Source organism: Rhinoderma darwinii, unplaced genomic scaffold (assembly GCF_050947455.1).
Source record: "Rhinoderma darwinii isolate aRhiDar2 unplaced genomic scaffold, aRhiDar2.hap1 Scaffold_4321, whole genome shotgun sequence".
Taxonomy (NCBI): Eukaryota; Metazoa; Chordata; class Amphibia; order Anura; family Rhinodermatidae; genus Rhinoderma; species Rhinoderma darwinii.
In genome coordinates, this window is record NW_027463831.1 from 74,631 (window position 1) to 87,500 (window position 12,870).

General features: G+C 42.7%; 9 non-coding genes across 9 annotated transcripts; 5 read left to right on the top strand and 4 right to left on the bottom strand.

Moving 5' to 3' along the window:
- The first annotated feature begins 740 nt into the window (after positions 1-740).
- On the top strand, positions 741-826 carry TRNAY-GUA (transfer RNA tyrosine (anticodon GUA)). Its single transcript is given in 2 exon segments — positions 741-777; positions 791-826. It is a non-coding gene; the product is annotated as a tRNA-Tyr (tRNA).
- Positions 827-1,393: 567 nt separating this feature from the next.
- On the bottom strand, positions 1,394-1,467 carry TRNAN-GUU (transfer RNA asparagine (anticodon GUU)). Its single transcript has one exon. It is a non-coding gene; the product is annotated as a tRNA-Asn (tRNA).
- A 1,040-nt stretch (positions 1,468-2,507) lies between these two features.
- Positions 2,508-2,593, top strand: TRNAY-GUA (transfer RNA tyrosine (anticodon GUA)). Its single transcript is given in 2 exon segments — positions 2,508-2,544; positions 2,558-2,593. It is a non-coding gene; the product is annotated as a tRNA-Tyr (tRNA).
- A 1,680-nt stretch (positions 2,594-4,273) lies between these two features.
- Positions 4,274-4,359, top strand: TRNAY-GUA (transfer RNA tyrosine (anticodon GUA)). The gene is given in 2 exon segments: positions 4,274-4,310; positions 4,324-4,359. It is a non-coding gene; the product is annotated as a tRNA-Tyr (tRNA).
- A 567-nt stretch (positions 4,360-4,926) lies between these two features.
- Positions 4,927-5,000, bottom strand: TRNAN-GUU (transfer RNA asparagine (anticodon GUU)). Its single transcript has one exon. It is a non-coding gene; the product is annotated as a tRNA-Asn (tRNA).
- A 1,035-nt stretch (positions 5,001-6,035) lies between these two features.
- On the top strand, positions 6,036-6,121 carry TRNAY-GUA (transfer RNA tyrosine (anticodon GUA)). The gene is given in 2 exon segments: positions 6,036-6,072; positions 6,086-6,121. It is a non-coding gene; the product is annotated as a tRNA-Tyr (tRNA).
- Positions 6,122-10,556: 4,435 nt separating this feature from the next.
- TRNAN-GUU (transfer RNA asparagine (anticodon GUU)) lies at positions 10,557-10,630 on the bottom strand. Its single transcript has one exon. It is a non-coding gene; the product is annotated as a tRNA-Asn (tRNA).
- A 1,038-nt stretch (positions 10,631-11,668) lies between these two features.
- TRNAY-GUA (transfer RNA tyrosine (anticodon GUA)) lies at positions 11,669-11,754 on the top strand. Its single transcript is given in 2 exon segments — positions 11,669-11,705; positions 11,719-11,754. It is a non-coding gene; the product is annotated as a tRNA-Tyr (tRNA).
- A 567-nt stretch (positions 11,755-12,321) lies between these two features.
- Positions 12,322-12,395, bottom strand: TRNAN-GUU (transfer RNA asparagine (anticodon GUU)). The gene has a single exon. It is a non-coding gene; the product is annotated as a tRNA-Asn (tRNA).
- Between the last annotated feature and the right edge of the window lie 475 nt (positions 12,396-12,870).

The following is a 12,870-nucleotide window of genomic DNA, read 5'->3' on the forward strand; positions in this document are numbered from 1 at the left end:
CCATCCTCTGCTAAGTGCTCTCTTTTACTCACGCCCCCTGTTACAATTTGGCCATTATCCCCGGTCGGAATCACATGTTTTTCTCGTAAAAATAGAATAGAGACCCCCGATCCCTGACCATCTCATTTTCACGACCTTCAGACTATGCTTTTTATACACGCAACCTCCCAGTTTCTCATGCCACATGTTTTCGCCTTTGCAACAAAGTGGCACAGGCAAAGGCTTTTGGGCCCACAACCAAATGGGCCATTGGATCTAGACCATCTTTTCTACGTTGCGACTTTCTTATTTAAATCATTCTGATTTCTTTTCTCTTCCCACAATTCTTCACTCTGTACACTAACGACTCACCTATACTTTTACACCACCCGGCACCCTGTAAGCTCCACGCTCCTTCTGCTTTTACGGGAGAAAGACATCCACACTTAAATAAAAAAATAAAAAAAAAAAAAAAAAAGCTTAAAGCTACAGGTTGAAAAGTATGTGATGATCACAATTGTGGTGAATCAGGCACCCCAACATGGAAACCAGCATGGACCCCAACATGGACTCCCAGAAGGGGGATTAGCTCAAATGGTAGAGCGCTCGCTTAGCATGCGAGAGGTAACGGGATCGACGCCCGTATTCTCCAAAGTTTTGGTTTGCCGAGTTTTTCAAAGAGCGGGACAATTCTCCTCTGTTTCCCTACTCATGTAACTCATTTGCAAGCTTAGGAAGCACCCGACAACCAGCTCAGCAAGCCTTCGATAGCTCAGCTGGTAGAGCGGAGGACTGTAGTAGAAAATCAGCAATCCTTAGGTCGCTGGTTCAATTCCGGCTCGAAGGAACTTTTGTTAGTCTCATAGATGATGTTTCAACCTGTCGACAAATGCTCTCCCGCTGCCCTCGTCTTCTATCTATTTTCAGAGGGGTCTCTTGTTTGTGTTGGGTATTTGAAATGGGCATCCGACCGAAACTCTCAGTTGAGAGCCACAGTAGGACTTTCTGTAACTCTGACATGCAACTGAAACAAAAAGAGGGTACAATCATCCCTGGGTGGGCTTGAACCACCAACCTTTTGGTTATCAGACAAAAAAAAGTTTTCACAACCTTCAAGCTTTGCTTGAACCTCCCAGTTTCTCATGTCATGTGTCATCTTCTTTGAAACAGAGTGGCGCATGGAAAGACATTTAGGCCCACAACCAAAGAGGGCCAAAGGCTCTGGACCATTCTTTCTACATTGCAACTATGTCATCCAAATCACTGGGATTTTTTTCTCTTCTCAAAATTTTTCACACTGTACATGTTGAAATAGTCTTACAACCGGTGCCCTCCTCTTCTGGCCGAAACTTTAAGTTGAGAGGCACCATAGGATTTTCTGTAACATGCAACTGAGACAAAAAGAGGACACTGCCGTCCCTGGGTGGGCTTGAACCACCAACCTTCCGGTTAACAGCCGAACGCGCTAACCAATTGCGCCACAGAGACAACCACGCTCTGCCACTTTGATTAAAGTCGTAAAAAAGCCACAACATGGTAAATGGAGTATGTTTCTTAGAGGACCTTCTGATCAACACAATAAAAAGAAGAGAATGATAAAACATAACAACTGCGTGGAACTACAGCCGCCAACAAATGGACAATTGCAACACAGAGATGGCCTCCACATTAGCGTCTTAACAACAGTCAGCGGGTAATAGGCTACCCCTCTCTTTTGGAGGTATGGCAGCAGAGTGGCGCAGCGGAAGCGTGCTGGGCCCATAACCCAGAGGTCGATGCATCGAAACCATCCTCTGCTAAGTGCTCTCTTTTACTCACGCCCCCTGTTACAATTTGGCCATTATCCCCGGTCGGAATCACATGTTTTTCTCGTAAAAATAGAATAGAGACCCCCGATCCCTGACCATCTCATTTTCACGACCTTCAGACTATGCTTTTTATACACGCAACCTCCCAGTTTCTCATGCCACATGTTTTCGCCTTTGCAACAAAGTGGCACAGGCAAAGGCTTTTGGGCCCACAACCAAATGGGCCATTGGATCTAGACCATCTTTTCTACGTTGCGACTTTCTTATTTAAATCATTCTGATTTCTTTTCTCTTCCCACAATTCTTCACTCTGTACACTAACGACTCACCTATACTTTTACACCACCCGGCACCCTGTAAGCTCCACGCTCCTTCTGCTTTTACGGGAGAAAGACATCCACACTTAAATAAAAAAAAAAAAAAAAAAAAAAAAAAAAGCTTAAAGCTACAGGTTGAAAAGTATGTGATGATCACAATTGTGGTGAATCAGGCACCCCAACATGGAAACCAGCATGGACCCCAACATGGACTCCCAGAAGGGGGATTAGCTCAAATGGTAGAGCGCTCGCTTAGCATGCGAGAGGTAACGGGATCGACGCCCGTATTCTCCAAAGTTTTGGTTTGCCGAGTTTTTCAAAGAGCGGGACAATTCTCCTCTGTTTCCCTACTCATGTAACTCATTTGCAAGCTTAGGAAGCACCCGACAACCAGCTCAGCAAGCCTTCGATAGCTCAGCTGGTAGAGCGGAGGACTGTAGTAGAAAATCAGCAATCCTTAGGTCGCTGGTTCAATTCCGGCTCGAAGGAACTTTTGTTAGTCTCATAGATGATGTTTCAACCTGTCGACAAATGCTCTCCCGGTGCCCTCGTCTTCTATCTATTTTCAGAGGGGTCTCTTGTTTGTGTTGGGTATTTGAAATGGGCATCCGACCGAAACTCTCAGTTGAGAGCCACAGTAGGACTTTCTGTAACTCTGACATGCAACTGAAACAAAAAGAGGGTACAATCATCCCTGGGTGGGCTTGAACCACCAACCTTTTGGTTATCAGACAAAAAAAAGTTTTCACAACCTTCAAGCTTTGCTTGAACCTCCCAGTTTCTCATGTCATGTGTCATCTTCTTTGAAACAGAGTGGCGCATGGAAAGACATTTAGGCCCACAACCAAAGAGGGCCAAAGGCTCTGGACCATTCTTTCTACATTGCAACTATGTCATCCAAATCACTGGGATTTTTTTCTCTTCTCAAAATTTTTCACACTGTACATGTTGAAATAGTCTTACAACCGGTGCCCTCCTCTTCTGGCCGAAACTTTAAGTTGAGAGGCACCATAGGATTTTCTGTAACATGCAACTGAGACAAAAAGAGGACACTGCCGTCCCTGGGTGGGCTTGAACCACCAACCTTCCGGTTAACAGCCGAACGCGCTAACAAATTGCGCCACAGAGACAACCACGCTCTGCCACTTTGATTAAAGTCGTAAAAAAGCCACAACATGGTAAATGGAGTATGTTTCTTAGAGGACCTTCTGATCAACACAATAAAAAGAAGAGAATGATAAAACATAACAACTGCGTGGAACTACAGCCGCCAACAAATGGACAATTGCAACACAGAGATGGCCTCCACATTAGCGTCTTAACAACAGTCAGCGGGTAATAGGCTACCCCTCTCTTTTGGAGGTATGGCAGCAGAGTGGCGCAGCGGAAGCGTGCTGGGCCCATAACCCAGAGGTCGATGCATCGAAACCATCCTCTGCTAAGTGCTCTCTTTTACTCACGCCCCCTGTTACAATTTGGCCATTATCCCCGGTCGGAATCACATGTTTTTCTCGTAAAAATAGAATAGAGACCCCCGATCCCTGACCATCTCATTTTCACGACCTTCAGACTATGCTTTTTATACACGCAACCTCCCAGTTTCTCATGCCACATGTTTTCGCCTTTGCAACAAAGTGGCACAGGCAAAGGCTTTTGGGCCCACAACCAAATGGGCCATTGGATCTAGACCATCTTTTCTACGTTGCGACTTTCTTATTTAAATCATTCTGATTTCTTTTCTCTTCCCACAATTCTTCACTCTGTACACTAACGACTCACCTATACTTTTACACCACCCGGCACCCTGTAAGCTCCACGCTCCTTCTGCTTTTACGGGAGAAAGACATCCACACTTAAATAAAAAAAAAAAAAAAAAAAAAAAAAAAGCTTAAAGCTACAGGTTGAAAAGTATGTGATGATCACAATTGTGGTGAATCAGGCACCCCAACATGGAAACCAGCATGGACCCCAACATGGACTGCCAGAAGGGGGATTAGCTCAAATGGTAGAGCGCTCGCTTAGCATGCGAGAGGTAACGGGATCGACGCCCGTATTCTCCAAAGTTTTGGTTTGCCGAGTTTTTCAAAGAGCGGGACAATTCTCCTCTGTTTCCCTACTCATGTAACTCATTTGCAAGCTTAGGAAGCACCCGACAACCAGCTCAGCAAGCCTTCGATAGCTCAGCTGGTAGAGCGGAGGACTGTAGTAGAAAATCAGCAATCCTTAGGTCGCTGGTTCAATTCCGGCTCGAAGGAACTTTTGTTAGTCTCATAGATGATGTTTCAACCTGTCGACAAATGCTCTCCCGGTGCCCTCGTCTTCTATCTATTTTCAGAGGGGTCTCTTGTTTGTGTTGGGTATTTGAAATGGGCATCCGACCGAAACTCTCAGTTGAGAGCCACAGTAGGACTTTCTGTAACTCTGACATGCAACTGAAACAAAAAGAGGGTACAATCATCCCTGGGTGGGCTTGAACCACCAACCTTTTGGTTATCAGACAAAAAAAAGTTTTCACAACCTTCAAGCTTTGCTTGAACCTCCCAGTTTCTCATGTCATGTGTCATCTTCTTTGAAACAGAGTGGCGCATGGAAAGACATTTAGGCCCACAACCAAAGAGGGCCAAAGGCTCTGGACCATTCTTTCTACATTGCAACTATGTCATCCAAATCACTGGGATTTTTTTCTCTTCTCAAAATTTTTCACACTGTACATGTTGAAATAGTCTTACAACCGGTGCCCTCCTCTTCTGGCCGAAACTTTAAGTTGAGAGGCACCATAGGATTTTCTGTAACATGCAACTGAGACAAAAAGAGGACACTGCCGTCCCTGGGTGGGCTTGAACCACCAACCTTCCGGTTAACAGCCGAACGCGCTAACCAATTGCGCCACAGAGACAACCACGCTCTGCCACTTTGATTAAAGTCGTAAAAAAGCCACAACATGGTAAATGGAGTATGTTTCTTAGAGGACCTTCTGATCAACACAATAAAAAGAAGAGAATGATAAAACATAACAACTGCGTGGAACTACAGCCGCCAACAAATGGACAATTGCAACACAGAGATGGCCTCCACATTAGCGTCTTAACAACAGTCAGCGGGTAATAGGCTACCCCTCTCTTTTGGAGGTATGGCAGCAGAGTGGCGCAGCGGAAGCGTGCTGGGCCCATAACCCAGAGGTCGATGCATCGAAACCATCCTCTGCTAAGTGCTCTCTTTTACTCACGCCCCCTGTTACAATTTGGCCATTATCCCCGGTCGGAATCACATGTTTTTCTCGTAAAAATAGAATAGAGACCCCCGATCCCTGACCATCTCATTTTCACGACCTTCAGACTATGCTTTTTATACACGCAACCTCCCAGTTTCTCATGCCACATGTTTTCGCCTTTGCAACAAAGTGGCACAGGCAAAGGCTTTTGGGCCCACAACCAAATGGGCCATTGGATCTAGACCATCTTTTCTACGTTGCGACTTTCTTATTTAAATCACTCTGATTTCTTTTCTCTTCCCACAATTCTTCACTCTGTACACTAACGACTCACCTATACTTTTACACCACCCGGCACCCTGTAAGCTCCACGCTCCTTCTGCTTTTACGGGAGAAAGACATCCACACTTAAATAAAAAAAAAAAAAAAAAAAAAAAGCTTAAAGCTACAGGTTGAAAAGTATGTGATGATCACAATTGTGGTGAATCAGGCACCCCAACATGGAAACCAGCATGGACCCCAACATGGACTGCCAGAAGGGGGATTAGCTCAAATGGTAGAGCGCTCGCTTAGCATGCGAGAGGTAACGGGATCGACGCCCGTATTCTCCAAAGTTTTGGTTTGCCGAGTTTTTCAAAGAGCGGGACAATTCTCCTCTGTTTCCCTACTCATGTAACTCATTTGCAAGCTTAGGAAGCACCCGACAACCAGCTCAGCAAGCCTTCGATAGCTCAGCTGGTAGAGCGGAGGACTGTAGTAGAAAATCAGCAATCCTTAGGTCGCTGGTTCAATTCCGGCTCGAAGGAACTTTTGTTAGTCTCATAGATGATGTTTCAACCTGTCGACAAATGCTCTCCCGGTGCCCTCGTCTTCTATCTATTTTCAGAGGGGTCTCTTGTTTGTGTTGGGTATTTGAAATGGGCATCCGACCGAAACTCTCAGTTGAGAGCTACAGTAGGACTTTCTGTAACTCTGACATGCAACTGAAACAAAAAGAGGGTACAATCATCCCTGGGTGGGCTTGAACCACCAACCTTTTGGTTATCAGACAAAAAAAAGTTTTCACAACCTTCAAGCTTTGCTTGATCCTCCCAGTTTCTCATGTCATGTGTCATCTTCTTTGAAACAGATATGTGTAGATCAGCAGCACAGGATAAATTTTCAAGAGGGTGCGCGTCTCCTGGGTCACAGTCCGAGTGACCCCTCAATCAAGATAAAAAAGAAATGGAGACAGCACTACCAAATTTTCAAAGTGAAGATCCTTTTATTCCACGGTGCAACGTTTCAGCTCAATACGAGCCTTTCTCAAGCATAATAATGTGACATACAAAACGCATATATATGCAATACAGGGTCATTAAACCAATTACATACATATACTAAACTTGTGCAATAATGCTACAACAGGTATACAAAATTTTTATATCAATAGGATCCCCTATGAATGTGCTAATACATGAATAGAAAAATAAATAAAAACATTACATATACATAGTATAAATCGTGCATTCACTGTAATAAGGCCAATCAATCAGATGGGCTACATGTGTATAATGACATGTGATAGTGTACAAAAACAGGTGTATAAAATAAAGTTAAAAACATCTTACCCTCACTGGATCGGCTGATAGCGTTGTGCACTTCCTTACTACATGGAAACTGAGTATTGCGTAATCCTAGCACCTGTGTGTATGAGTCATCGCATGATACGTCATTATACGCATGCGCATTGTCTACCAGAGGCGCTAGTCGCCATATTGAAAAAGGGCTATACACCCAAAGATGTTTCTCATGAGTGACTTCGGATCCTGTCCGTCTCAACTATGAGTCATTAGACATATCGCAGATTCACATCTGCGCAATGCCCATAAAGGATCGCCGGACCCATTTTGAAAAAGGGCAACATCACTCCATATGTTGCCCATACATCCCGTCCACTATGAAATCTAATTGATCAAATATAAAGCGATGTGAACTATGTATACTATCTCTATAGACTGAGATTAAATGTCTCAGACCAATAATCCCTATACCTCAGCTATAATGATGAGGATTTTAGGAGCGCATATGCGTATATATAAAGCTCATAATATACAGAGATTTACACATCGTCTTAGGGATGCTGTGGACGGAAGACATGAATAATATATATGAGAACACTTTTCAAAAAAAAAGGTATAAGATGCATATAGTCAAGTATAAGGGTAGTGCAGATATACAGCCTCAACCGATCCTTGAGGCAAATCTTGAGAATAATATCTAGGATAAAAAGAAAAAGGAGAAAAATATATAAAATAGTTTATAGGACATTGATAATATATATCAGACCTAAATATTGTAAATAGCATACAAAATATAATTATAATATAGATATAGTCAAATTATTTCCTATTCTCCTAATACACAGAGGAGGGGGAGGAACAAGGGGAAGATGATAAATGCACGGGCAGATGTTCAAATCAGAGTGTACCACTGGATTATCTAGAGAAACTTGGAAAGATTTTGAAGTCTATATTAAGACCTCTAGGGGATAAGGTGTCTAATTTAAAAATCCATTCCAACTCCAATCTTTTCAGTTTGGAGATCCTATCTCCACCTCGTCTATGGCGCGGTACATGATCAACAATATATAACTTAAAGTCATTCTCACCATGGTTATTTTCCACAAAATGTTTGGGTAATGGTAGGTCAATTTTCTTGGTACGAATGGTGGACTTATGATTGTTTATACGCTTTCTACAATCGAGTGTATATTCAGGAACATAAACTTACCACAGATTTATATAGTAAACCTACAGATCGTAACAATTTATTGAGGTTTGAAAGCTGTCACCCCCATCCTATGATCGCATCTCTTCCCTACAGCCAGATGTTGAGGGTGAAAAGGATTGTGCAGGATCCTTCCACTCTTGACATCAGGTTGAGCGATATGTCTCAGAAATTTAGGAATCGGGGGTACCCTAAAAAACTATTGGACAATAAAAAATCCAAAGTGGAGGGGATTTCGAGATGTGATCTTCTGCAAAAACGCAAACAAACGCCCTCGCATAGACTAACACTGGTGTCTACATACTCTCATAAGAGCAATGACATTGCCAACATCATTAAAAAAGAATGGGGGATACTTAGGAGTTCTTTTGATAAAATTCCAGAATTTGAGGTCCCACCACGTATAGCTTATCGTAGGACCAAAAATTTAAGAGATCGTTTAGTACATGCCGATGTGGGCTCTTTGACTAAGAATTACCAGTCTTTATTAGCCCCCCAAAAATTTGGTTGTTTCCCGTGTTTGGGTTGCAATAATTGTAGGAATTTGGTTAGGAGCGAGGTGTTCACCCATCCTATTAAAGGTTCTACTTATAAAATTAAATATCACCTCACATGTAAATCGGATCATGTAATATATATTATTCAATGTCCTTGCAAATTATTGTATGTAGGTGAAACCTCTCTTGATTGTAGAAAGCGTATAAACAATCATAAGTCCACCATTCGTACCAAGAAAATTGACCTACCATTACCCAAACATTTTGTGGAAAATAACCATGGTGAGAATGACTTTAAGTTATATATTGTTGATCATGTACCGCGCCATAGACGAGGTGGAGATAGGATCTCCAAACTGAAAAGATTGGAGTTGGAATGGATTTTTAAATTAGACACCTTATCCCCTAGAGGTCTTAATATAGACTTCAAAATCTTTCCAAGTTTCTCTAGATAATCCAGTGGTACACTCTGATTTGAACATCTGCCCGTGCATTTATCATCTTCCCCTTGTTCCTCCCCCTCCTCTGTGTATTAGGAGAATAGGAAATAATTTGACTATATCTATATTATAATTATATTTTGTATGCTATTTACAATATTTAGGTCTGATATATATTATCAATGTCCTATAAACTATTTTATATATTTTTCTCCTTTTTCTTTTTATCCTAGATATTATTCTCAAGATTTGCCTCAAGGATCGGTTGAGGCTGTATATCTGCACTACCCTTATACTTGACTATATGCATCTTATACCTTTTTTTTTGAAAAGTGTTCTCATATATATTATTCATGTCTTCCGTCCACAGCATCCCTAAGACGATGTGTAAATCTCTGTATATTATGAGCTTTATATATACGCATATGCGCTCCTAAAATCCTCATCATTATAGCTGAGGTATAGGGATTATTGGTCTGAGACATTTAATCTCAGTCTATAGAGATAGTATACATAGTTCACATCGCTTTATATTTGATCAATTAGATTTCATAGTGGACGGGATGTATGGGCAACATATGGAGTGATGTTGCCCTTTTTCAAAATGGGTCCGGCGATCCTTTATGGGCATTGCGCAGATGTGAATCTGCGATATGTCTAATGACTCATAGTTGAGACGGACAGGATCCGAAGTCACTCATGAGAAACATCTTTGGGTGTATAGCCCTTTTTCAATATGGCGACTAGCGCCTCTGGTAGACAATGCGCATGCGTATAATGACGTATCATGCGATGACTCATACACACAGGTGCTAGGATTACGCAATACTCAGTTTCCATGTAGTAAGGAAGTGCACAACGCTATCAGCCGATCCAGTGAGGGTAAGATGTTTTTAACTTTATTTTATACACCTGTTTTCTTACACTATCACATGTTATTATACACATGTAGCCCATCTGATTGATTGGCCTTATTACAGTGAATGCACGATTTATACTATGTATATGTAATGTTTTTATTTATTTTTCTATTCATGTATTAGCACATTCATAGGGGATCCTATTGATATAAAAATTTTGTATACCTGTTGTAGCATTATTGCACAAGTTTAGTATATGTATGTAATTGGTTTAATGACCCTGTATTGCATATATATGCGTTTTGTATGTCACATTATTATGCTTGAGAAAGGCTCGTATTGAGCTGAAACGTTGCACCGTGGAATAAAAGGATCTTCACTTTGAAAATTTGGTAGTGCTGTCTCCATTTCTTTTTTTTTCTTTGAAACAGAGTGGCGCATGGAAAGACATTTAGGCCCACAACCAAAGAGGGCCAAAGGCTCTGGACCATTCTTTCTACATTGCAACTATGTCATCCAAATCACTGGGATTTTTTTCTCTTCTCAAAATTTTTCACACTGTACATGTTGAAATAGTCTTACAACCGGTGCCCTCCTCTTCTGGCCGAAACTTTAAGTTGAGAGGCACCATAGGATTTTCTGTAACATGCAACTGAGACAAAAAGAGGACACTGCCGTCCCTGGGTGGGCTTGAACCACCAACCTTCCGGTTAACAGCCGAACGCGCTAACCAATTGCGCCACAGAGACAACCACGCTCCGCCACTTTGATTAAAGTCGTAAAAAAGCCACAACATGGTAAATGGAGTATGTTTCTTAGAGGACCTTCTGATCAACACAATAAAAAGAAGAGAATGATAAAACATAACAACTGCGTGGAACTACAGCCGCCAACAAATGGACAATTGCAACACAGAGATGGCCTCCACATTAGCGTCTTAACAACAGTCAGCGGGTAATAGGCTACCCCTCTCTTTTGGAGGTATGGCAGCAGAGTGGCGCAGCGGAAGCGTGCTGGGCCCATAACCCAGAGGTCGATGCATCGAAACCATCCTCTGCTAAGTGCTCTCTTTTACTCACGCCCCCTGTTACAATTTGGCCATTATCCCCGGTCGGAATCACATGTTTTTCTCGTAAAAATAGAATAGAGACCCCCGATCCCTGACCATCTCATTTTCACGACCTTCAGACTATGCTTTTTATACACGCAACCTCCCAGTTTCTCATGCCACATGTTTTCGCCTTTGCAACAAAGTGGCACAGGCAAAGGCTTTTGGGCCCACAACCAAATGGGCCATTGGATCTAGACCATCTTTTCTACGTTGCGACTTTCTTATTTAAATCATTCTGATTTCTTTTCTCTTCCCACAATTCTTCACTCTGTACACTAACGACTCACCTATACTTTTACACCACCCGGCACCCTGTAAGCTCCACGCTCCTTCTGCTTTTACGGGAGAAAGACATCCACACTTAAATAAAAAAAAAAAAAAAAAAAAAAAAAAGCTTAAAGCTACAGGTTGAAAAGTATGTGATGATCACAATTGTGGTGAATCAGGCACCCCAACATGGAAACCAGCATGGACCCCAACATGGACTGCCAGAAGGGGGATTAGCTCAAATGGTAGAGCGCTCGCTTAGCATGCGAGAGGTAACGGGATCGACGCCCGTATTCTCCAAAGTTTTGGTTTGCCGAGTTTTTCAAAGAGCGGGACAATTCTCCTCTGTTTCCCTACTCATGTAACTCATTTGCAAGCTTAGGAAGCACCCGACAACCAGCTCGGCAAGCCTTCGATAGCTCAGCTGGTAGAGCGGAGGACTGTAGTAGAAAATCAGCAATCCTTAGGTCGCTGGTTCAATTCCGGCTCGAAGGAACTTTTGTTAGTCTCATAGATGATGTTTCAACCTGTCGACAAATGCTCTCCCGGTGCCCTCGTCTTCTATCTATTTTCAGAGGGGTCTCTTGTTTGTGTTGGGTATTTGAAATGGGCATCCGACCGAAACTCTCAGTTGAGAGCCACAGTAGGACTTTCTGTAACTCTGACATGCAACTGAAACAAAAAGAGGGTACAATCATCCCTGGGTGGGCTTGAACCACCAACCTTTTGGTTATCAGACAAAAAAAAGTTTTCACAACCTTCAAGCTTTGCTTGAACCTCCCAGTTTCTCATGTCATGTGTCATCTTCTTTGAAACAGAGTGGCGCATGGAAAGACATTTAGGCCCACAACCAAAGAGGGCCAAAGGCTCTGGACCATTCTTTCTACATTGCAACTATGTCATCCAAATCACTGGGATTTTTTTCTCTTCTCAAAATTTTTCACACTGTACATGTTGAAATAGTCTTACAACCGGTGCCCTCCTCTTCTGGCCGAAACTTTAAGTTGAGAGGCACCATAGGATTTTCTGTAACATGCAACTGAGACAAAAAGAGGACACTGCCGTCCCTGGGTGGGCTTGAACCACCAACCTTCCGGTTAACAGCCGAACGCGCTAACCAATTGCGCCACAGAGACAACCACGCTCCGCCACTTTGATTAAAGTCGTAAAAAAGCCACAACATGGTAAATGGAGTATGTTTCTTAGAGGACCTTCTGATCAACACAATAAAAAGAAGAGAATGATAAAACATAACAACTGCGTGGAACTACAGCCGCCAACAAATGGACAATTGCAACACAGAGATGGCCTCCACATTAGCGTCTTAACAACAGTCAGCGGGTAATAGGCTACCCCTCTCTTTTGGAGGTATGGCAGCAGAGTGGCGCAGCGGAAGCGTGCTGGGCCCATAACCCAGAGGTCGATGCATCGAAACCATCCTCTGCTAAGTGCTCTCTTTTACTCACGCCCCCTGTTACAATTTGGCCATTATCCCCGGTCGGAATCACATGTTTTTCTCGTAAAAATAGAATAGAGACCCCCGATCCCTGACCATCTCATTTTCACGACCTTCAGACTATGCTTTTTATACACGCAACCTCCCAGTTTCTC